The following is a 23,820-nucleotide window of genomic DNA, read 5'->3' as shown; positions in this document are numbered from 1 at the left end:
AGGAGGAGGAGGAGGAGGAGGAGGAGGAGGAGGAGGAGGCAGAATCAGGGCAGAGAGGGATGGAGTGTGAGCAAAGGGCCAGAGCCACAAACTTTAATTTAATCACAGGGCCCCACGCTCAATTTAGCAGACACAAGGGCTCCGAATGGGGTCCCTGTGTGGTGGTGGGGCAATCAGTCCCCGCAGTTCCTTAGAAAGCATTAATTGAGGATGACAATGTGTAAACAGCAGGGAAGAATGGAGTGTGCAGGTGTGAGCTGCCGGGGCCAGCCTGGACTGTTTTCACATGAGCCAGTGAGCTGCAACTCCCCTGTGGTCCACTCCCAGACCTGATTAGAGGCAGCAGTTGAGGAGCCATTGAGGTGCTGGAGCTTGGCATGCCTGGGAACCAGGCATGAGGGCCTAGGAGGTGGGCTGTGGGGCACTTTCCATGCCTGCTGACACTCTCCAGCTTCCCTCACTCAGTGCTTGACCCAGTCCAAAAAAAAAAAAAAAAAAAAAAGACAGATGAAGTTGAGGTTGCCAGGCACAGATGGCATGGGGACTGAGTTGGGTCTGCTCTCCGTGTGGGCAAAGAGAGCCAACAGATAGTGGACGCTGAAGGGGCCTCCCACAGGTCTGCCGTTCACTTCTTCCTCATCTGACCTACATATCCGCTTGAGGAAGGTAGCAAGTGCTGAGGTCCCCAACTTGACCTGGGAGAGAGATCAGTACTGAGGAATTCGAGAGAATGCTGAGAGACAAGTCTAGAGAGACCCAGGGATTTGAACATCTTTCCGGATGAGTAGTTCAAAGCTCTTTTGCAAAGCCATCCCCACATAGGAAAACAAGATTGAGGCTCAGGATGTGTGGGAGGGGAGTGAACCCATACTGGGTGCAGCTTTCACACTCAGAGCCCCACTGGCCTGAAATATAAGGTAATGAATGTAAAAGAGGAAATTCTTGCAGCGGCTGTCCCCTATGGATGCTGCTTACTGTGTTCTTTTAAAAAAAATATTATTCTTTTTATTATTTTGTGTATAGGGTGTCTCGCTTACACGAATCTCTGTGTACCACACATATGCCTTCTGAGTCCAGAAGAAGGTGTTGGATTTCTTTGGATCTGGAGTTACAGGTGGTTGTGAGCCATTCTGTGGGTGCCGGGAATCAGCACCTATGCTTACGTAAAGCTCTGGGCTGGCTTCATGGCCGCTTCTTAGACTTCTCTTGACATCTCAGTTTTGTTGTTACTCTCTGGGGACAAAGGCAAGGCATCCTGTCTCACAACCCCACAGTGAACTGAGTCCCAGGGAAATCCAGGAGCTGGGGGCAGTAGTGGGCTGGGTCGTCAGCTGCTGATTGTCAGTGGAATTGACATCCGGAGAGATGACACCGTCACTGTGCCATGGTTCAGAGAGTTGGAAGAAGAACTTGGAGGTAGAGAGTTTGAAGGCGTTTCGGAGAGAGCCAGGAGAGGAGTGGGGGGAGTGTGCCCTCTGGCTGGTGGTGGCTTATGAGGAGTTTTTGGACCTTAGGATCGGGTGCTATGGATGCTCTGAGGGCTAGGTGGTGCCAGCTGCGTCCTCACTCCCAGCAGAGAATGCAGGCTGAGAAGCAGGGCTCACACAAGACAGTGAGCTGGACTCCCCATACCCTTCTGACAATGCCGGAGAACCCAAGGTCATAACTGTAAAGCACAGAGGCTACTGCCAGACTCAGGAGATGCCCTACGTCATGCCAGGGGGGGTTGGGTGGGGTCAGCTGTGTTCTCCTGTCTGGCGAGGCCATGCTCATTCTGAACACTTGCTGGGCCCAGTAGCTCAGAGGGGAACGAAGTCGGCTCCTGAACCACACACAGGCGTGGTTTAAATGGCTTTACCAAATCTGTGTTTCTTCCGCTTAGCCTGTTCAGTCCCTTTCCCTGGGTCATTTTCATTTGATTCTTTTACAGGAGGATTACTGTTTTTGTTCCCTCTGTAAGGCCCACGCCCTTGAAGTAAAGGTAAAAACTTAGGTGACTAGCCGTTTGTGGCAGCCCACACCGATCCCAGCACTCGGGAGGCAGAGGCAGGTGGATCACTGTGAGTTTAAAGCCAGCCTGGTCTACCTAATGAATTCCAGGCCAGCCAGGGCTGCACAGAGTGACTCTATCTCAAGACAAACAAAACAAAATCCAAAATAATTTATTATTCTGCCCACCAGATTTGCTTCGGGTAAGAGCCCTCAAGCTTTGTGCGTAACCCTCTCAGATAGTTCCCAGGCTCTTCACACTTAGCTTCTTCTGTTATTGATATATCGTATTAGGTGTGTTTCATTGTCACAATTAATGAAGTGACGCTGGGATAGCATTACTAAGCAAAGTCCATCTTTTATTTGAGGTTTCTGAATCCCCTCCCATGTCCTTTTTTTTTGTTTCAAGGACCCCTTCAGGATTGACCCACACACACAATCTGTTCATCATGCTCCCTTGGGTTCCTCTTGCTGTGGCACTTTCTTGGGCTCCCCTTGTTTTTGGTGACCTTGACAGTGTTGGGAAATAATGGCCGAAAATGTTGTAGCAGGCTCTTCAGTTGAGGTTTGTATGTTTCCCCCACATAACTGGACTGGAGTTGAATACTATTGGAAGGGGATAAGAGAAAAAAGGTGTCTCCATACCACATCACATCAGCACGGCCTCTTGCTGGCGATGTTGGCCGTGGTCACACGGCTCAGGCTCGGTCCAGTTTGTTCACTGTGATGTTAGGTTGCCGATAACCTGGTTCATACTGTGGTTTGGAAGGAAGCCACTGTGTCTATCCCGTTCTCAACTGCAATGTCCTATTTTTAACTCTACCCTTCGGCGGTGTGGTAGCTTCCTAATTTTATTTGGCATGCTTCTGAATGGAGGATTTTTCTCTTTTGCAATATTATTTGATCAGTTGTTTTTATGTAAATAAGGACTCAGCTTTTTTTTTTCCTTTTTATTTTATATTTGTGGTATTTTGCTGGCCTGTGTATCTGTGTAGCATACACATACCTGGTGCCTGTAGAGGCCAGAAGAGGGAGTCAGATCCTCTGGATCAGGAGTTACAGATGGCTGTGAGCCACCATGTGTGTTCTGGGAATCAAACCCAAGTCCTCTGGAAGAGCAGCCAGTGCTCTTAACTGCCGAGCCATCTCTCCAGCCCCTACCTATCTCTTATTCTTAAGACAGGATCTCACTTACCCCAGACTGTCCTCAGAGTCCCTGTGAAGCCAAGGGGGACCTGGTCCTGGTTCTCCTACTCCCGTCTCCGAGGAATAACAGGTGGCTCCATGCCCAGTTTATGGGATGCTGGGGATGGAACCCAGGGCTTTGTGTGTGCTATTCCAGCACTCTCTGGCAGTCACATCCCAGCCCCTTCCTTTGAGTTACCAGGAACTGCCACCTTATTCTGCTGCTCAAACTGCTCTACCTTTGAGCACTGGGAGATCTTGACAGTGCCCCTGTGATGTGCTCCCACCCACACGATCACCTGGAGATTTTAGATGACAGGAACAATCAATTCCTTCTTGTCGGCTTATGGTAAGAGTTCTATCTCTTATAACCAGAAGATTTTTTTTTTTTAATTTAGTTTTTTTGAGACAGATTTTTCTGTGTAGTCTTGGCTGAACTGGACTCACTTTGTAGACCAGGCTGGCCTCGAACTCACAGAGATCCACTTACCGCTGCTTTCCTGAGTGCTGGGTTCACAGGTGTGGGCCACTGGGCCTGGCTTGGCAAGAAGAATCTTTTTTTATTATTATTATTTATTATAACTTATTAACTTTGTATCCTGGCTGTAGCCCTCTCACTCATCAGCTCCCTGTCTCACCTTCCCTCCCTCTTTTCCCCCTATGTCCCTTCTGTATTCCTCCTTCCCTACCTGACCCTAGCCTTATCAGGTTTCATCAGGACTATCTGGATCCTCTTTCTCTCTGGCCTAGCAAGGTCACCTCACCAGGGGGAGATGATCAAAGAGCAGGCAACTGAGTTCCTGCCAGAGACTGCACCTGCTCCCCTTACTAGGGTACCCCATGGAGACTGAGCTGCCCATGGCTACATCTGAGCTAGGGGTCTAGCAAGGGGTCCTCTCCATGCATGGTTCTTGGTTGATTCATCAGTCTCTGAAGGCCCCCCTTGGCCCAGATTTTTGGCTCTGTTGGTCTCCTTGTGGAGCTCCTGTCCACCCCCCCTAGGTCTTTCTATCTCCCCCTTCTCCTATAAGATTCCCTACACTCTGCCCAAAGTTTAGCTGTGAGTCTCTGCATCTGCTTCAGCACCCTGCTGGTAGAGTCTTTCAGAGGCCCTCTGTGGTAGGCTCCTGTCCTATTCCTTGTCTTCTCCCATTTCAGATGTCTATCCTGTTTGCCCTTCTGAATGAGGATTAGGCATCTAGGGTCCTCCTTGTTGTTTAGCTTCTTTAGGACTATAGATTTTACTATGTTTATCTTATGTCATATGACTAATATCCACTTACAAGTGAGTGTTTAAACCATATGTGCCTTTTTCCTTCTAGGTTACCTCACTTGGGATGATCTTTTCTAGTTCCATTCATTTGTCTGCAAATTTCATGATTTCCTTGTTTTTAATTGTTGAGTAGTATTCCAGTGTGTAAATGTACCACGATTTCTGTATCCATTCCTCAGTTGAGGGACATTTAGGTTGTTTCCAGATTCTGGCTTTTACAAATAAAGTTGCTATGAACATAGTTGAGCAAATGTCCTTGTGGCATGGTGGAACATCTTTTGGGTATATGCGTAGGAGTGCTATAGCTGGATCTTGAGGTAGCACTGTTCCTAATTTTCTGAGAAAGCTCCAGATTGATTTCAAAAGTGGCTGTGCAAGTTTACATTCCCACCAGCAACGGAGGAGGGTTCCCCTTTCTCCACATCCTCTCCAGCATGTGTGGTCACTTGAGTTTTTTTGGTTGTTGTTTGTTTTCACTGTTCAAGGTTTATTTGGTGTTTTCACTGGCATGACACTTGGGTAGTTGATACATCATCCATATGCAGATCTTATTTCACATAATATTGCAATGTACACTAAGACATATAATACACTAAATAATATTCTTTAGAACACTTATGAACAAGATATGCATGAAGGACTTACACACTGGAGCCAGGTTATGGCTAATTGGGAACTCGCTGGCCTAGCATGTCTGGGGAGGGTGCGCAGCACAGTGACACAGCAGGGTCATACACAATTGGCAGTGTGTCTCGGGGAGAGCGGACTGTCACACCAACCAGGTTACCACTACACAAGTGCCGCTCAGCATCAGGGAGGAGCTGTGGGAGCTGAGGTTTCCCGCAGACCACCTGCACACAACTGTGCTAACCACAGCTCAGATGGAGGAGATGGTGTGTGGTCTTCACAGAGACCCTGCTGCAGCCCGGACAGTGAAGGGCTAGGACCTGGGGAGACTTCAGAACTGCAGCTCTTTCTGGATCCCCCAGAGCTGTCTGCACTCTTCTTCAGGCGGGCCTCTTCTTCAGGGGTCAGAGTCACCTTCAAAACATCCGAGATTCCATTTTGTCCCAGGACACAAGGGACACTGAGGAAGACATCATCCTTGATTCCATAGAGACCCTTAATCATGATGGAAATGGGGTACACTCGCCTAAGATTCTTCACTGTACTCTCAGCCACAGAGAGGCCAATGGCCCAAGATGTATAACCCTTCAGTTTGATCACTTCATAGGCGCCGTCAATCACCTGCTTGTGAACCTCCTTCCACTCCTCCTTGTCTGCATTCATGCCCAGCTCGGGGTTCAGATTCTTCAGGGAGATGCTGGCAACATTCACACCACTCCACATGGGCACACTGGAGTCTCTGTGCTCCCAGAGGACCCATCCATGACAGCTTAGAGGCTGAACTCCCAGCCTTTCCCCCATCAGGAAACAGAACTGAGTGGAGTCCAGATTGCAGCCACTCCTGATGACTCGGTTTTTGGGAAAACCACTTATTTTCCAAGCCACGTAGGTCAAGATATCCACAGGGTTGGAAACAATGAGCAGCTTGCAGTTCAGACTGTACTTCACAATGTTGGGAATGATGAACTTGAAGATGTTCACATTTCCCTGGACCAAATTGAGTCGCCTCTCTCCCTCTTGCTGTTGGGTCCCCGCTGTCATAATGGCCAGCTTGGAGTTTGCAGTCACATTGTAGTCTTTGCCGGAGACAATTTTTGGTGTTCTAAGGAAAAAGGCTGCTCTGCTGGAGGTCCATCATCTCTCTCTTCAGTTTGTCTCCCATGACGTCAACAAGGGCAAGCTTGTCTGCCAAGTCCTTCATTAAGATACTGATGGATAAGCCCTGCCAACAGCACCAACCCCAACTACTGTGATCGTGTTCTGGGGGGGCTGCTCTTCCTTAAGAAGATTCACAATCAGCTGGTCCCTGAGGGTTGCCATCTTGGAGTTTGAACCTTTTGGGACCCCTAGTGCATGGTGTGGGCCATTGGGTTCGTAGCAACATGGTTGGGGCTTGGCGACAGTGGCTCCAGAACCGTCACTTGAGTTTTTGAGGCAAGAAGAATCTTAATGCATCTTAAAAGAAGAGATGTATTGTTTGTGAGGGACTGCACGTGCTGCTCACAGTTTTTCAAATTCAGGGCAGGGGATTGGCACAGATTCCCTCTCAATTGCAGATTCTCAAGCACTTGACTGGGCTCTGTAACAATTTCAGGAGGCTTGGGGGTGTGTGCAGCCCAACTGTAAGCAAGCTGCTTAACCCCCGAGCTATAAAAAGTGACATTGTGGGCCAACAAAATGGCTCAGCAGGTCAAGGCCCTAGCTGTGCAAGCCTGGTGACCTGAGTTCAATCCCTGGAACCCATGGATAGGCGGAAGGAGAAGAATGACTGCCCAGTATTGCCCTCTGACCTCCATAACCAAGTTAGCCATATGTGTGTTCCCCCTACGCATCATGAATACATTGTATAATGACCAGTTTTTAAAAAGAGATGCTTACATATTGGGATGTTATCTGGTGGTTAGGAAGTGTTTACTATTGTCTGGTGACTATAATGAATCTCACTAAGTTAGGGTTCTGAGTTAAAACATAAGGCACTCAGTTTATGTGGAATTTCAAATAAGCAATGAAGAATTTTTTTTTTTCTTCCCACTATGTAGCCTTGGCTGTCTGGGAACTCACTGTGCAGACTGAGCTGGATTTGAGCTCACAGAGATCCTTCTGCATATGGTCTCAGAATTCTGGAATTAGTGTGTGTTACCAGGTCTGGCATAATAAAGAATTTCTAACATCTTAAATGTCACATGAGAATACATTTTTATACTAAAAATCTACCAGGTAGATGGCCTATTCTTTTTTCTTTACTAACTCTGGCAATCTTACCTGAATTCCTCCCTCCCTCTGTGAGGTTCCTCAGGATGTATGCTTTCCAGGGAAGCTGATTCTGCAACTCATTTCTAAAAAAAAGGATTATTTATTTTTTATATAGCATTCTACCTGCATGTGTGCCTGCACACCAGAAGAGGGCACCAGAGCTCACTATAGATGGTTATGAGCCACCATATGGTTACTGGGAATTGAACTCAGGACCTTTGGAAGAACAGCCAGCGTTCTTAACCACTGAGCCATCTCTTCAGCCCTCTGCAACCATTTTTATGGATAACAGAATCTAGTGATGCAGTGTCCTGGGAAGAGGAGGATTTTGTGGTTAGACTGCCACGTGACCAGTTCTTTGAGTGAGCACCTATTCAGTTTTTGTACTTAGCAACCTGGTGGGTTGATAATTCACAGATGTCATAAGAAGGCTTTCAGGGTCCAGCATCTACTGGGGACTTGGGCAAGGGTGGCTGCTGTTGATGGGACTGCTTATCGGACAAATAAATAGAAGGCCCAAAGAAAGTGAGAGAGGAGAGGAGAGTGACGGGACGGTATCCTCCTCATGGCTACCCAGTTCCCCTTCTTTGAGTTAGGAGGGATGCTGAGTTTAGAAGCAAAGACTGTGCAGCAGGTAGAGATCTGGGAGGTTGTTTTTTGGGCACCCAGCATGTCCCCCAGGGCCTTGCCTTCTGTGTAAGATAGGAGGACTGTGGATGGATAAAGGGTTGGAAGGGGCTGGTCCTGAGAGATGGAAGAGGCTCATCTACAAGGCAGGCTCACAGAAATGACAGCTGTTTTTACTGAGCATTCACTCAGCAAGCGTCGGGAGGTTTGTGCATGTCTTGTTATTACTTACTCTCATAGACTCCCTGTGTTGTAGGTGGAGAAACCGAGGCACAGAGGGACTGGGAGACTCAACTGGCACCACACCATCAGTAAGATGGACAGCCAGGCAGTTGTGCTCTGCCACATGCGGCACTGGACTCAGATGTATGTAGTTTGCCAAGTTTACAGGGGCCATGATTCAAATGTAAATTTCTACCTTACGGGTGCCTGGGGGTGTCAGGCAGGGGAGAAGGCCAAGATGACCTTTCCCCTCTTTCACAGTCTTAGGAAGCCATGCAAGTCTTTGATTTGTAGTTGGGGCGGGGGAAGGAGGAGGCTATGGACAGGGACTGGGACTGGACAAGGATGGACACAGGGTATGTGTGAGTGTGTGCGTGTGTGTGAAGGGGGACAGGGTACATGGGGGGAGGGATGGGAAGGGACAAACAGAGTCAGATCCAGCTGTCAATTTGGGAAACCACTGGAGGATTCGATTTTTTTGTAATAGCCCTGGGGGTTCGGGGGAAGCAGGGCAGCAGCAGTGCGTGTCTTTAATCCCAGCACTCAGGAAGCAGAGGCAGGTATATCTCTGTGAGTTCCCGACGACGCTTGCTGAGTGCTCAGTAAGACAGCTGTCATTTTTGTGAGCCTGCCCTAAAGAACAGGGTGAGCCTCCTTCATCTCTCAGGACCAGCCCCTTCCAACCCCTTTATCCATACAGTTGTGGTAAAGCCCATAATGGTGCATTTTGCAGCTGCTTAAAAATATCACATTTTCAAAGACTATGAACATACAAAAAAAAATATAAATAAAAGCAGGAGATACAACCAGATACACAATGTGACTCCAATTATGCAATGATAATTTTATTCATGACTTCTTATGCTCAAAGAAGACTAAGGGAAAATACTCTGTAAAGTTGATTGTTTGTGTTGTTGGGCTGTAAAATTAAAGGCTCTTTAAATTGCTTACTTTTTTTTTTATTATGCATTTGTCAAACCCTGCAGGAACTTGTCCCCTCACAAATTTGGGGTTGAAAACCATCAAGGCATCTGAAAGACGGGGAAACTGAGTTTCAGATCTCGGAAGGTGGCTCAGGCCTACAGTAGGCCAGGTGTGTTTGCCCAGTTGATCCTAGCCCTTGCAAAGGGATGCACGGGGCTCCCTGAGGGAGTGATGGTGCAGGAACATGGGGGCACCCTCCCCCAGGGACACAGCTGGAGCGAAGCGAGGTGTGTGTGTGAGGGGGCAGCGCTGGAGTGGGGGCTGGGTAGAAGCAAAGATTGGGGAACCTTTCAGAAATGGAAACCAGATGAGCCGTTCAAAGGGGAGCAAATTCTCCACGGCGCCCTCCTTTGTTGCGAGCGTGTGAGGCGGCGGCAGCTGCGCGCCTTGCCCCCAGCCCACGGCTCGATGGGGCGGACACGGTTAACTGCATTAGACGCACTCAGCTCTTTTCAATAAAACGCCCTTGTTGGAGGCACAATAGGGGGAACGGGGCAGCAACCCCAGGCCGGGCTAGGGGCACCCTGTCTCCCCCCCAGAGAGCGGAGAGCACACTCATTTTTCAGGCTCAGCTAATTGGCATCGGACCCGCTGCGCGGTTCCAAAGGAGAGGCAGGCTGCTCAAGTCCACTGTCACCGGAAATGAGGCCGCAGTGCACCCGCGTTGTGGGTCTGTGCGTGCAGCTGTCCCTGAAGACAAGGAGGCCTGAAGGTTCTCCTAAGGGCTTCAGCTCCAAACACCCAGGAAAGAGGCAGGTGACAGCTCCAGGTGTCAAATAAAATTTCCGGGCTGGACGACTTCATGTCATGTGTGATGACCCAATCACCATACCTTTTAAGTGGCTTTTTTTTTTTTTTTAAAGAAAGGGTCCTTCTGTGTAGCCCTGGCCATCCTGAAATTCTTTATGTAGACCAGGCTAATCTCGAACTCACAGAGATCCACCTACTTCTGTTTCCCAAATGCTGGGATTAAAGTCATGCACCCTTCTTCCCGGTTTTTATGGGGCCTTTTTTTTTTTTTTTTTTTTTTTAAGAATCTTGTACCATTCTCAGCACAGCAGAGACTGCTTTGAGTACAAACGCAATGCTTATCCACCTTTGCAGATGTGCAAACCTAGGGCTGGAAAGGATCCTGGCTTGCTGAAATTGTACACCTGGAGTTTGAACCCAGGTGTGCATGACTTTAAAGCTGGGTATTTGGCACTGTTGACATTTTGGCTGAGCTCGTTCTTGTAAGGACTGTCCTGTGAGTCTCTGGATGTTTGACAGCATCCTTGGCCTCTGCCCTTCAGGTGTGCCGGGAGGAGGGAAGCTGCCCCTGTTGAGCCACTGGGTCAAAGCACTCCTAGAATGCTGCCTGTGCTGGCAAGCAAGCCTTCTTTGGGCTTGTTAATTTAATCTTTTGGGAGACAATGGATTGCCTCTTGGATTCTTAAACATCAGTCCTGTGGTTTGTAGAGTTTGTGGCAGAAGGGTGTTTGGAATTACACAAGGCCAAATTTCAAAGGTGTGCAGAGCGGGAGGCATTTTGAATGTGGGGTCTGTCTCTCCACATTTTAGGGGTCCCATTGGGTTGAGTGGCCACAGTGCCTCCAACTGTTCCCTCCATTTCTCTATACCAAGACTGCCCCAAGTAGGGCACAGAGGCCAGCATTGGGTACATCAGGGAAAAGTCCTGGTGAAGGTGGCATGAAGGAATCGGATACTACCGGGGCAAAAATAGCGCCTCAGCCTGGCACTGAAATAGTAAGGACCTTTGGAGCCTGTTCTGTTGCTGGCCCACCATGCTGGGAAGAACAGAACCTGATTTTCACTTCTGAAAATAAAATGAATTTTTGTGACTTGTGAGTGACCCCCAGAATCTCCACCTGAGGCCCATTTCAGTTCAATTGCTCTGTTTTCTCCTACACAGCTGGGCTCTGACATATTTACGTTTCTATTTCCACTCAGTTGATCTGATAGAAAGGCCATCAACTAAAGCCACCCCCGGGAGGTCATTTCCACAGGAACTTGCCAGACACCAAGGATCCCCAGGCTGTAGGTTTGTCATCAGCAACTTCCTGGCTGGGATGTCTGGGTGGGACGCTCAGAGGAAGGAGTGAATCCTCAGAGGGGCCTGGTGCTTCTGGGTGCTGCTGTTAGGTGGGAATGCTTGTTTGTTGACTAGGACTCCCGAAAGGACCATCTCACAAAAGGAAGACGCAAAAAGAAGTGTGTGAGAATGTGGGTGTGTCCAGCATGTGTAACTGCTTTCTTTTTCTTCTCTTTGAGAGTCTCCCCTCCCCTGGGTGGTTTCCATTTGCCCCCCTTTTGCTGAGATAATTCACACTCTCCAACTTCATTAGCCGCAACCCCCTCCTGCCCTGCGACAAAAAAAAAAAAAAAAAAAAAGGGCCAAACTGTTCAAAAGAACACATGGAGACCCCATTAATGATGGCCCTAATTGTGCCAATTCAAACCCGTCAATAACTCTAATTAAAACCTGTCTTGTAGGAGGTGTTGAATGGGAACACAGCTGCTGCTCCAAACAATCCCATGGCGGGGCCGGGCGGAAAGCATCTCTCCTCGAGAGTTGTGGTGGTGGTTGTTATGGGAAGGGTCAGCGGAGGAGGATTAAGACAGGGGAACAGTCAGGGTAAGGGACCTTGAAAAAGTCTTGGATGTCAGGTCACAGTTTGAAGTCAGAAGACCTTTAGCTTTTCCCCCCTCAGCTTCCCCCTCCTTCCCCCACCCCCCACGGGAACACCTGCAAACTGACTGCAAAGAGCCTTGGCCACCAGACACATGGACACCACAAGTTCCCAAAACATCTGTGAGAAGAGGGGGTGGGGGCTTGGAGGAGAGCCCTGTGGAAAAACCCAACGGGCAAAACTGCACACCAAAAAAAAAAAAAAAAAAGAATTGTCCTCCGCCCCCACCCTGCTTCCGACTTTGTCTTTTAGGGTACAGCTGCCCTTTGCTCGGCACCATAAATAACTCTGCAATTATATTAATTGGTTGCATATTTGTTGACACAGAGGCAGAAGCCCTTAACAGGAGAGGCAGGTTGCAGCTGCATTTTTAACACTCTTCCATTTCTCTCTGTCTTATTTCTAGCCTCTTCATTTTGTTTTCCTGATTGGGGGTGTGTGTGGGGAGGGGAGAGGTCTATTGACAGATCCATTTCTGCAGAAGCTCTGGCAGTTCCTAGTCAGTCTCAAGTCTTGCCTGGTTCCTGTTCCTGGGCCCGTTAATCTGCTGGGCTGATAAGTTTTGACCCACTATGGGAGAATTTGAGAGATGGATTTCTGGCACCACCTGGAGACTGACTTCTTCTGGAGGGTAGAAGTGTCATGAGCTTATTAATAAACATATCATTTGGATCAAGTAGGGATCAGGTTGATGGTTGCCTGAATCTTCCTCTTACAGTAAACGGGAATTAACACAGAGACCCACAACAGGACCATATGCAGAGAATTGCAGACTTTGAGGTACTCAGTTGTTAATTGGATGTCTTCATCAAATGCCTCCCTTTTTCTCCTCCTTTTTTTTTTTTTTTTTTTTCAAGACAGGATTTCTCTGTGTAGCCTTGACTGTCCTGGACTTGATTTGTAGACCAGGCTTTCCTCGAACTCACAGAGATCCGCCTGCCTCTGCCTCCCTGAGTGTTGGGATTACAGATGTGCTCCACCATGCCTGGCTAAATGCCTTTCCTTCTTAAGGCTCAGGGATCCATGTGGAAGAGGAGGTGGAAAGATTCTAATAGCCAGAGGTGACAGGTGACTCCAAGGAAGCAGCCTTTCCCAGACACAACAAGAATGTATGCACATAGGAACCCACAGGGGCTGACCTGGCCTGCACAGGTCCAAGACAGCAGCTTCTTGGCACTGAGAAGGGGAAGAAGACATATGGTCCTTACCCTTAACCAAGAAGCTATTTGCAATTGACACCACACTCAAGGTCAGGCCTCAAGTCTGGGAGTAGTTGCCAACAGAAATAAACTCCATATAGATATGTTTTGATTTTTGTTTTTATGTTCTTTTTTTTTGAGAGAGAAAAATGTAAAGTTGGGTGGGTAGGGAGATGGGGAGGATCTGGGAGGAGTCGGAGGAGGGGAGAATATGATCAAAATTACATAATTTTTTAAAGAAAAAAAAAGTAAGAAGTTCATGTAAGTTGATGTAACTAAAGTTCACCGTTTGGCTTTTTCTGTGAAGCGGTGTGAAGCATAACCCTCCTAGTTCTGGCCTCTGATTCCTTCACTGCAAAGTAAGGATGCTGTTTTCTTGCCACATACTGAAGAGGGATGCTCGGTTGAGGGTCCAAAAGCCTGGCAAATCTACACCCTCACACCCTCCGAGACATTCTACTAGATTTTGTCATCGTGGCTCTGTTCCTTACTCTTTCAGAGCTGAGCTCAGAGGACTTCATTCATCAGAATAGCAGCTTCCCTTTCCCTGGTTTATTCTTCCCTGCGGTGCTTAGCTCTCCTGGTATTTTTGTGTATGAAATGATTTGTTATCTACTATTCCGGTTGATTGTTTTGGTACCTTGACACAGAGTCACCTGGGAAGAGACTGGTGTTTCCAGTTGTTCCATGGGTTGATGGAATTTCCTCCATCAGATTAGCTTGTGGACATGTCTGGGGGGGGTAGGGGGACGCATTTTCTTGTTTAATAATTGCTGTGGGTGGGCCCAGGCCATTGTGGACGGTGCCATTCCTGGGCAGGCAGTCCTGAGTTGCATAAGAAAGTTGGCTGAGCAAATGGGCAGGGCAAGCCAGTAAAAACAGCACTTCTCCTTGGCCTCTGTATCAGTTCTTGCCTTCAGATTCCTGCTTTGAGTTTCTGGTTTGACTCCCTTCTGTGATAGACTATGATGTGGAAGTATAGATAGAATAAACCTCTTCCTCCCCAAGTTGCTTTTGGTCATGGTGTTTCATTACAGCAACAGAAAGTTAAGACATCGACATACAGATACTTGGTGAACCTTTAATAAAAGAATGAATGAAGGAAAAGTGGTGACACTCCTTCCTCACTTGCTGAGAAGAGAATGCCTGATGCTAGATATTTGTTCTGTCGTGTTCCTATACAAAGCCATTGTAAGTGGCCTTCCTTGGGGGCGGGAGAGATGGCTCGGAGGTTAAGAGCTCTTCCAGAGGTCCTGAGTTCAATTCCCAGCAACCACTTGGTGGATCCCAACCATCTATAATGAAATCTGGTGCCCACTTCTGGCATGCAGGCAAACATGCATTGTATACAGAATAAATAAATAAATCTAAAAAAAAAATCTTAAAAAAAAAAATAAAATAATGGACCTCCTTAGAACAGTGAGTCGTTAAGGCCATGGTCTTTGGAGTTAGGTGATGTGGGGTTGAATCCTGGCTCTTCCAGAGCAATGTAGACTTGGGATAATTACCACAAACCCCTGAGGATCAATCCTCATTAGACAGTGGAGAATCCTTAATACTTCACGGGACTCCCGGGTGAAGGGACGTCATGTTTGACAAGTGTTTTGAACAATCCTTAGCACAGTGTACAGAACAGGTAGATTCCATTGTTATCATCATGATTGCTGTCATTTTTATCTTGATGCCCAGGCCCTCCCACCCACCCTTATCTAAGAGTGTGTCCTGAGATAACATAGATAGGGAAGGTAGGCTTTCATTTGGAACCAGCCCTCCCAGCTGATCCCACGATGGGAGGCAGAGGCCTCGCTTTGTGTGTCACTCTGTTCCAGTGGTTTTTAAATTTGTGCTTGTTCATCAGTCACACAGTCGTGTAGATACCAAAGGACCACAGAGTCCTTGTTAGAATTTTGGAACCAAACCTGTTTCTGGGTTGCCTAGCAACTTATGATGTCAACATGTGTCCCCAGCCAGGTGGCCACACCTGGAAGGCGTGGTTACCTTGCCCCTTAAAGGGATCAACCAGCCCTGTGGTCCCTCTCTTGATCCTTTCTCTCTTGGTCTCTCTTGCTCCTGGCCTCTTTTCTCTTGGCCTTCTCCCCTTTCTCTATCGGGGCGCCCCCTTCTCTCTCTTTCCCCCTCTCCCTCTTTCTCCCCATCATGTTCTGCTCTCCCTTCTCTCTCTCTCTTTATATCCACCTTATAAACCACTTTCATATAGAAGATCTGTTGCATGCCTAATCCTTATTATTTAATTTGTCCCATAACATTACAGCCCTCACCACCTTTATTCCCTCCAGCTTGAGCAGCTGCTGTAGAAGCTCCCCGAATGGTATTTAGGTCATTATCACCTCGATGAGGAATCAGATTCCAAGGATAGACTAAACACTGTCCGCTCAGAGGCGGGACAGATGAGTCAGGGGCGCACAAGCCTGAGTCTTGTTCTCTGTTTTGCTCCATTGCTGTGAGCAGACACACCTTCAGTCTCTCACCACCACAAAGAGGCAGCTTCAGGCTGAGGGGCTGGAGGCTGGGCAGGCCATGTGTAGACCTCTGACTTTTCTGAGACACGTCAGTCTGTCTCGTCTGACTACAGTTATTTGTCTGCGTGGTTCCTGTAATTTAATACCATCCAGGACTCTAGACATAGGCATACGTGCTTATGTGCATTCGTGGGGACACATGATAATAACAACAGTAGTTATTTTCTGCTTTTGGAGTGTGGTATCTTAAGTTATCTAAATAACTTCAAATTCTGGCTTTGCCATGGGTTTGCGACTTCCTCTCCATAAGGGTGATTGGTGAATTGGTCCTAGACGGGAAAGATGAGGGAAAGAAAGGGTCACATTCTTTGGTGAGGGAGAGACCTACTGGGTGTAGAGAGCGAATAGCAATAGAGAACAGTGGGTCCCCGCTCTCTGGGCTACTGTGTATAACGGCACCAACCTCTGCACACCCAGACGCACAGACCTCCACGGTCCTTTGGCTTTGGCTCAGGGGGAGGTGAGGTGAAGTGTCAAGAGACATTCCATCTCTGGATATATTGGAGAAACAAAGAACTTTATGGATAAAAGGCCCCGGAATGGCGATCACCATAGCGCAGCCTGCAGATGGGCCTCAGTATGGTAGGGACAAGAATAGGAGGACCCCTGTTCCTGTAGGATTGGACCTACAGAGACAAAACTGCTTAGAAGTGACTAATCGGAGAGGCTCTCACTTCCTCTCCTCATCCAGCGCACACCTCAGACAATGCACACGCTGTGAGTTTGGTGAGTCCACTTGTGCTTTCTGGTATCTTATTCAGGCTCAGCCAATGTCCTCGAAAAACGGATAGCCTAACAAGGTTCCTGGGAAAAAAAAACTTTAAAAATTCATATTAAAACTGCAAAATAATATCAGATCATACCAATGGCTGAGCTGATATTTTTGTACGTTCTCTTATGACCTGTCCTTTTCCCATGGCATGAGGCAGGAACAACAATCTGGCATGAGACCAAAACAAAACAGTGACTAAAGAAAATTAAAATGACTGTGTGTGAATGTGTGTATAGGTGTGTGAGTGTGTATGTGTGTGTTTGTGTGTGTTATCTGTAGTTGAAGCCAGCTAATTACATACCCTCAGCAAAAATGATCTTGAGGTCTTCTTGGAACGGATCTACCGCAGTGATGATCATTAGTGAGGAATCTTCTCCTAAGTGAGTATTTTGCCTTGAACTGTCACCAAACAGACACTGAAGCTGTCCATGGTTTATCAAACAAGTTTTTGTTTTTTTGAGACAGGATTTCATGATCTCAGGCTGGATTCAGACTTCCTAAGTAAGCTGAGGGCAACTTGCCTCTGCCTCCAAAGTCCTGAGGCTTAAAAGTGCCAGTGTGCCTGGTTTATTTAGTGTTAAGGATTGAACCAGGGGCCTTGTGTATTCTAGGTAAGTATTCTACCAGCTGAGCCACATCTCCAGCTTTTATCCTTCAACACTTTCCACATATTCTTCGTGTAATATGCCCAGATTATTTTTTAGCCGAATGAGATTTTTATTTGTTTATACTGGTGACATAGTACCTTCCTGCCCCAAAGCACTCATTATAGTGCATACAGAAGGTCTACAATGTTGGTGTTGTTTTCCCCTCCTCCCTGTTTGTTAGCTGTATCTGTCTGGCTAAGGCTCGGATCACCTCTGGTTCGTATTAGTCATCTGGAGAATGGGGGCTTTTACTGGAAGAGCTCAAGTTCAAGGCCAGCCCGTGCTTCTTAACCAAACACTGTGAAAACAAAACAAATGGCATCAGTAACAGTAACTCAACAAAACCCAAAGTGTCCTGTTCACTGATGACTAACACATGGACTATATTTAATTTGTATCTATTAAAGATTTGTAAAGCTGTTATTCTGAGCATCTCTTAGCAGGCAGTGAATATCCTGGTATCGAATAAAATAAAATTTCTCTAAAAATATCCTATCCACCAGTGTTTTTTTTTTTTTTTTTCTCCACAATCAGATTATTCTTCCTTCAATTAAAGGAGAAAGAGAAACTTTCACTAGAGTCTAGAGCATGTCTGGAGCCAAGGAAGAGGCTCTGCTAAGCTTGGGCTGGAGGGAAGGAAAGATGGGGAGAAATGGACAGTCAGGGAACAACACGGAGGGAGGGGAGAGGTCTAGCATGGGAGCCCAGAGCCCAGAGCAGAGCATGGAGAGGGGGCAGCAGGGTGGGTAGAGGGGTGCACTGTGGGAGGAAGGGCTGTGGCTTCACGCCACTCCCTGCTTCTATTAATACAATTAAAGTGTTGAAAATCAGATCTCACTTGGAGCTTTGAACATGAATTTTTCATTACCGCATTGGGGGTGGGGAGGAGATCGGAGTGGACAGAGAAGAAAGCAGTGGGGGAGGCACATAGTCGTGAGGGGGCCAGAAAGCCTCTGAGCCTTACCTAGACCACATGACATGTGTGATACTGGCCTAGGCTGGGCCCGCTGGGATACACCAGAAGCTCCAGCCTCCTGCTTGGTAGACCTCTGCCCTCTCTAATTTTCTTTAGTCCTTGGACAAACTCTGCTTCATTAATGGCTTGCTTGGCAGGAAGGTTTCTTGCTGGTGCCTCAGGAAAGCCAGCTTTCCTGTCCACAGTGCGAGGACAGTGAGCTCCAAACATACAGAACAGCAACCCCAGCGCCAGGACCATGTGTCCAACACCCATTTGCTTAGAAACTTGGGGTGAAAAAAAAAAGCATAGCTGAAGGGCTCCAGGCATTCAGACACAACTCTTCTAATCCTGAATAATAATAATAATAATAATAATAATAATAATAATAATAATAATAAAATCACCAGGCAAAGAAAGGTGTGTCACCTAAGCCTGCCCTTCTTGGGCTTACCTTCCCTACTCAGTTCAGTCTTGGGAAACTCAGGGTGTCTTGGCCAGTGCTAGTTGTGAGGTCTCCAGTGGTGAGTAACACGGCATCCTTGGGGTAGGTGAGACAGACGTCGGACAAATCTGCTCCTTTCCAGTTGTGATAAATAGAGCAAAGGCTTTGCCCAGCCACATACCTTATCTGCTTTGCAGCCTTGCTTCAGGGCCTCCGAAGAAAACAAAACAATAACAACAAAACAGTCGCCAGCAAGTTAGGCTTGGCCCCAGTCTTCCAGTTAGCAGGTGGGCCTGGGGTGAAAACCTAGACTGTACCCCTCCTCGCTGCTTCCCCTCCCTCGGGACTTCCTCTAGGATTAAGTTTGTTGTGTGGTCAATGAACTTGTTTAGATTGAAAAAGGGGGACATTTCATCTCTTGCAAATGCTGGGGAGGGGCTCTTTCTTCTGTGACTTTGTCCGCCACCCCTCCCCCAGCTGATTGCATGATGGACCTGGGAAGCTGAGGGTCAAGGTCCCTTCTGCACAGACCTTCCCTGGGCAGTCTGTTCCCTGGAAACCTACCTCCTCCCCCCCCCTTCCCCACCGCCTGGGGTTTAATCTCTGCCAGGCCCGGTGCTCTGGGCTGCTGGTGTGTGGTCCTGCACTCTGACGTGCCTCAGCAGCTGGAATCAGTGAAGAGGGAAGCGGGGACTCAATCCTGGCACTTCTCAAAACAAAATGAATGACTCCAGTTTCAATCAGTTTAGGGCAGGGGCTGGAGAATTATGTGTTTTCTAGGGGAGCGAGCACAAGGGAATGGGTGGGGTCTTGCTGTGTACCTTAGGCCGGCTTGGAACTTACAGTCTTTCCACCACCGTGCCTGGTTTTGTGTGTGGATAAAGTCCCTTCCGAGGTTTCTTCATTCAGAAAGATTTGTGTCAGTCCTTCATGAGAAGGTTTGCAGGACTGCAGGGCAAGATGCTGGACCCAGGGCAGGAGACGAGACTTAAAGGGCACAGGTGGAAATTGGGCAGTTATTGGCCAGACTTCTCTACCGTGGATTCAGGGTCAGGCATCCCCTCTTCTACCAGAATGCGGAAGTGCCCTAGCTTTGGGGCCCTGGCCTGTTCTATTCCACTTTACATTGTCATTTCTATGCCAGGACTTGTTAATTTGCGTTGATAGGCCTTCCACCGCAAAAGAATCAACCCGGAAAGCCAGGCACTGTCCCATCTCCCAGCTCTTCTCTGTCTATGTCTTTGGATACCTAGAATCTGTGGTTGTGTTGCAGAGAGTGCATAGTACTGAAGCGTGAGCCAGGCCTCTGGCCTTAGGATGACCAGATTTAGCAAATAAAAACGCAGGAGACTTGGTTTGGTTTGAATTTCAGATAAACAAGGAAATGTTTTTAGCCTAAGTATGCCTCATGCTATAAAAGAGAGTTATATGGTGTCATATAAAAACTGCTGTCAGTTTTTCTGTTTAGCTGACAGTCAGATGGAGGAGAGTGTCCTGTGCCTGACCTGTAATCTCCTCTGGCCCTCTTTCTTGATCAGTTGTTTTATTGACAAATACCCGAGAGCACCAACTTGAAGGGAACTATGGTTAGTTTTCCTCATGGTTTCAGTCATGGTGTATGTGTTGGGGAAGGACAGTGTAGCAGAGCTTATATCATGAAGGTGGGGGTGAGTGATGGATGGGTGAGAAAGGGGGGAGGGGGGAGAGAGAAAGAGACAACAGAGAGATACAGCGAGAGAGAGAGAGAGAGAGAGAGAGAGAGAGAGAGAGAGAGAGAAAGCCCACTCGAGCTCCCGAGCTCTTGGCTGTCCCCATTATTGCTTTAATCTCACCTATCTCTGCAGGCTGCTGTGGCCCACGGCATGTTCAGGTGGTGCCATCATTAGTTGCTGCTCTCTGGAGATGTCCTCCACCCCCATATTTTCCTTATAAGTCTGCTATGGACTTAATCATGTACTGAAATGAACATTCATTGCAGTCCCAGGCTGGCCTTTCCCCTCCTGTCTCTTTCAGGTTCTTTTCTCTGTGGAGCACTTGGGGTCATCTTGCGATCCTGTGCTCCTCTACATTTCTGTCTTCTCACACCCTTCCCCCCACATCCTTTGAGCTGTTTTCTGCTTGACTACTTTCTCCTGTTCACATTCTTGGAGGTCCTGGATGGGTTCTGGCTTAGCCTTCTGAAGACTGAAGGCAATGGGGATGAAGCCAATGGGGAGGTACCCACTGAAGCCAAGGGGGATGGTACCCACTGAAGCCAAGGGGGAGATACCTGCTGAAGGCAACAGGGATGGGACCTGCTGAGGACAATGGGGATGGTACCTACAGTTTGACATCCTCTCCCAGTCATGCCTTCAGGTACTGTTATTTGTTTCACAACGTAAGTATAAGGATGATGATTTTTGTTGTAGGAAGATATGTAACTTCTAATTTACTCTTTTAGCTGTTTTCAGAAATGCAGCTCAGTGGCATTAAGTTATGCAGTCATCACCACCATCCTGGAACTTCATCTTCTTAAACTGAAGCTTTAGACCCATGAAACCCATTCCCCTCTCTCTCCAGGCCCTGGTGGTCACCATTCTGCTTCCCATGTCTATGAATTTTACTACTGTAGTCAATGGACTTCTAGAATATTTATCGTTTACAGTTTATCCATGTTGTTGCATGCATTGTAATCCTTCCCCTCCCTTGACACCCCCCCCCCCATAAAGGCTTGAGCATATTCATTGCACACAGAGACCACATTTTACTTCTCCACTTATCCTCCATTGGGCCTTTAGTTTGTTTCCACCCTTTGGCTATTGTGAATAAATATTGCTATGCACTGTTGGGTACAAATAGTGATTTGAGCCATTGCCTTCATTTCTTTCTGGGTAGCTAGCCAGCAGTGGAATTATTGGGTCTTATGGCAATTCTGTGTTTGATTTTTTTCCTGAAGTGCCTCCACGCTATTTTTCTTAGCAACTGTATTGTTCTACACACCCATCAGCAGCACATAAGGGTTTCCCTTTCTCCACATCCTTGCCAACATCCTCCCTGCACCTTGGATAACAGCCATCCTGGTAGGTAGAAACATGGAAGATACTTTTAATTAGTGCTTTCACATGTGAAACCTGAGGTTCAGGGAGATGGAATGACTTGTCCGGCACCAGCCAGCAATTTACGGAGATGGTATTTGAATCAAAGGCTGCCAAACTCCCAAACTGGGACTCTTAACTGTTATGTCCCATTTCCTGCCTGAAATACAATTATCCAAGCACAAATTTTTCCTGTCTTTGGACAGATGTCTAATTGTGCAGGACATCTGCTAATGGCAGAGGTGTAAGAACTAAATACTTTTGAGGAGTTTTTGTGTATTCTTATTGAAGCTGTGCCGCACACATAGGAAAAAGAGCAGTGGCAGATAATTTCCCTTTAATTTACATTTCCTTCTAGCAATTAAAAAAAAAAAACAGTTTGTTCAGTTGGGCCACTCTGTAATTCTCTACCTGATGTCACACGACCTTTACGCAGCCTGTAACTGCGTCTGGATAAGGCTTTGACCTTGGGAGTGTGAAGAGAGGCTAGGGAGCGGAAAGTAGGAGATAAGATGTCTGTGGCAAGTTGGCCAGAGAGATGTCAGCTCTTAGAGGCATTACCCAAGAGCACAGGTTCAGGAGGCACTCAGCTGCTGCGGCAGGAACGTGACAAGCATGGAGATGTTTCAAGGAGCTGGGTCAGCGTCCTTGTGGCCAGTGGGCGTGTGGTGGCCCAAAGCAAGGCTCTGTCCTTGGCTGGGTGTACAGCCTGGCATTGGTCCGTGAAGCACAGCCTGGAACAGGAGGCTGTGGTTAGTTGACACTACCTCATACACTATAGCTCTCTCTTGAATGCCACTTCACACTCTCCTTGCCATCTGCTCCACTGACTTTGAGTAAAAAAAATATAACTTGTTTTTAGTTCAAGTTTATGTGTATGGGTGTTTTCTATGCATGTGTGCCTGGTACCCATGGAGGTCAGAAGAAGGCATTGGACTCCTGAGCTTGGAGCTACAGATGGTTGTGAGCTGTCATATGGGTGCTGGAAATTGAACCTAGGTTTCCTACAAGAGCAGCTGTGCTTTTCTGTGCTAAGCCATCTCTCCAGCACATGCTCCATTGACTCCCATGGAAATGATCTGGCTCCTTCCTCTAGTGCCAGCTGATTGCTTAGGGGTGCTCTGAAGAAAAGCCCATCTGGTTATCAAACCAAGCCAGTGACAGGGGGTTAGATATGTTCAATGTGAAAATAACACTGCCCCTGGGGCCGGAGTCACCAAAGGAGAGTATCTTAGTTTGAATGTGCTCCAGTTTCCCCATCTGAAATATGGGATGGCTATAGGGATAATGGGGTTGTCAGCAGAATGAAATAAGGTCTTTATAAAGTGCTTCGGGCATTGCAAGTGTTCACTAAGTAAACCGGTAAGTAAAACTTGTAGGAACTGCTAGATTTACGCTTATTTCTTTCTTGAACACCCGTGTCAGCTCAGCCGCATCATCACAGTCTATGGAGCATCATCTGCCTTGTTGAGCAGGAAAGTGTGTCCAAGACAGACATAGAAGCTGAACTCTGAAAGGCGAATGTCTTGCACCCAGTTGATGCTTGCTGAATATTGGATGGACCACTATTTTAGTCAGGGTGGGGCGGTCCCTAAAAAGACAGCAGTGGCTTTGTCTGTTTGGCAAGAAGACATCCCAGTAAAAGCAGTGAAGGAACCCTTTCTGGTGGAGGGCAACACTGGGGTGGGCGAGTCCTCTAATGTTGTTGTTGTTGCAGAGGTAAGCTGCCCTTGCTTGGCTGTGCATGGAGCAGGCTTTGCCCTCTGACCTGTGCCCTGGTTACTTAGCTCTCCAAATCTGCTCTGGTTCATTCACATAGCTGTACCTGGTGTCAAACAGCATCAAGAGGAGCAGGTCCGTTCAGCCCAGCCCTTCCACTGGCCACACCCAGCCTCAGGGTCCCTCTTTCTTCCCAGTGGCTAGGACAACTTGTGGGAGTCAGTTCCTTCCTTCCACCATGCAGATCCTAGGCATTGAACTCTGGTCATCAGACTTAGTGGCAGGTACCTTTTACCTGCTGAGCCATCTTGATGGCCCTCTAGACTCTTTCTTTCTTAAAAAAAAAATATTTATTTATTTTGTTTTATGTGTATGAGGATTTTTGTCTGCGTGCCCATGTGTGTGTCTGGTGCCTGAGGAGGTCAGAAGAGGGCATCAGATCTCCTGGAACTGAAGTTATGGACAATATGAGCTGTCTTGTGGCTGTGGGGAACCATACCAGGGTCCTCTGCAAGGGCAGCAAGTGCTCCTAACTGTTGACCTATCACTCTAGTCTCCTTCTAGGCTGTTTCTTAATCACAACCAGACTGTTTAGTCTTCATGGATGCTTATCCAGTTT

At 47.5% G+C, this 23,820-nt stretch overlaps 1 pseudogene; it reads right to left on the bottom strand.

The window, feature by feature from the left end:
* Positions 1-5,405: 5,405 nt before the first annotated feature.
* On the bottom strand, positions 5,406-6,412 carry LOC129667726 (L-lactate dehydrogenase A chain-like; annotated as a pseudogene).
* Between the last annotated feature and the right edge of the window lie 17,408 nt (positions 6,413-23,820).

Source organism: Psammomys obesus, unplaced genomic scaffold (genome assembly GCF_907164565.1).
Source record: "Psammomys obesus unplaced genomic scaffold, mPsaObe1.curated_primary_1811, whole genome shotgun sequence".
Lineage (NCBI taxonomy): Eukaryota > Metazoa > Chordata > Mammalia > Rodentia > Muridae > Psammomys > Psammomys obesus.
The sequence above is the reverse complement of the archived record's forward strand: the minus strand, read 5'-3'. Positions and strand labels throughout refer to the sequence as shown.